The sequence below is a fragment of the Opisthocomus hoazin genome, chromosome 25, assembly GCF_030867145.1.
Source record: "Opisthocomus hoazin isolate bOpiHoa1 chromosome 25, bOpiHoa1.hap1, whole genome shotgun sequence".
In the NCBI taxonomy this organism is placed as follows: Eukaryota; Metazoa; Chordata; class Aves; order Opisthocomiformes; family Opisthocomidae; genus Opisthocomus; species Opisthocomus hoazin.
In genome coordinates, this window is record NC_134438.1 from 10,760,658 (window position 1) to 10,762,524 (window position 1,867).

Consider the following 1,867-nt stretch of genomic DNA (forward strand, 5'->3'; position numbering starts at 1 on the left):
TAAGCCATCTCCCTCTCGAGCCCTGAAGTGACCGAGCACGAGGGCTCAGCAGCACCTTTCATCCTCACTGCTCTTGCAGAACTTGCACTCAGCTGGTGTCTACCTGGGAAGCTCCTGGGTCTCACCCCAGGCCCTTGGAAGCCCTCTGAATTTCAAGGAGAGGCAATTTCCCCGAAGATTTGCTCCATCTCCGCTGTGCCGAGGAATGCTGCCAGGTGAGCGGGACGTCTGAGCCAGGCATTTCAAGCCTGCCATAGCACGGTGTCCGTCAGCACGCAGGCTAATCTACCGCGAAGAGCTCCCTCATTTATCTTCATTACTGCTCCACCTACCATCAATTTACAGCAGACTTTGAATTGCTGCCCCCTCGGCAATCAATCCCAGCCTCCCTCCCAAAGCAGGACACGCTCCGTGGGCTGGGAGGGACCCAGGGCCCAGGGACCCAGGGTCAGCCGTCAATAAACATTTTTTCCTCTCCAGAGGACCCCCCGGAGGTCTCTTCCAGCAGAAACCCTGCTCCGTAGCAGATCTGCAGCCCCCTGATGAGTGACACCTCAATCGATGCCTGCTGCCAAGATACGTCTTCCCTTTGAATGCAGATGTTCAACATTTTAAAACAAAGGAGAAAACTCCTGAGGACAGGTTGTCTTGGTTTATTGGCTTCCCCCTTCCCCTGCCATCACCAAGTCCCTGAAGCTGGATGCCTTCAGCTCTCTGCAGAATAACCCCAGTGCGCAGGCAGGCACACCTCCGCAGCCGCGCTGGCTGCACCGGCACCACGGCACTCCCTGCCCTGCCTTGCCCCTCGCAGCACGGCAGCGCATCGGAGGAGTAAAAACACCTGGAAGCAGGTGCCAGTTGTACAGGAGCACCCGGAGGAGCAGTCGTGGAGACAGCCCGCTGAGCTCCAGCCCACCCGACAGAAGAGGTGAGCACTTCTTCTGCAAAGGGGCATGCGAAACTACGCTCGCTTCTTGTTTATTAACAAGTAATTAGCAAGAGCGCAACGCCTGGGAATCAGAAATAAGCTGGTCAGCTAGAGCTAACTCCCAGTGCTTGTGCAAGAAGAGATCCCACTGCGGGCTGAAGGCAATTCAGACTGGTCTCTGTCTTCCCGCAGAGGAGCCCCACCGAAGCTCCCTCGGCACACTCATCCTCAGCAAGCAGATGTTTCCCATCTATGAACGTTTATGAAGGCTGCAGTCTCGTCAGGGAACACGCAGCTCCTCTCGCCAGCCCCTCTTCAGCAGTTTGCCTAAAATGTGCAGGGAGCCTTTTATGCAAGATCATCTTCTAATTATCCTCCAGTCAAAAGCATGTCTGAACTCAAGGACAAGGAGCAGAATTAATTGCTTAGTGAGCTTCTGAATGCATTTCCTTCTCTGAAGGAGCCGGACAGGACACACAGGAGGAGGTAGAAGACGCTGGAAACACGGGATCTATGCAGATTCAGGGTATTTTCTCTATTAAATCACGTGAAGTGTGAGCATGCCTTAGCCCAGGTGACACCATCATTTTTCTGGACTGACGTAGTGATGACATTGATTAAGTTTTTGACCCCCAGCAAATGCAGAGCGTACACACTGCCGGGCTACACCTCCGTCCTAAGCCCCCTGGTCGCTGCGTGGGCCTGCTCTGCTCACCACCGCGGTCACACCTGCGCAGGCTTCGCTCGGGTACCTGTGCCGAGGACCACGTGCTCTGTACACGTCCAGCTCTCAGGGACAGATTTATCGGGGCATTCTGACTAACATTTGCCTAACCTGTGAAGATCTGTGTGGGAGCTTTCACATCCCGTATTGCTGAGGCCGGGTCACGGAGGGCTGCTCCAGCTAGCAGCAGGGGGGTCACTGCTCTGGAATCTCAG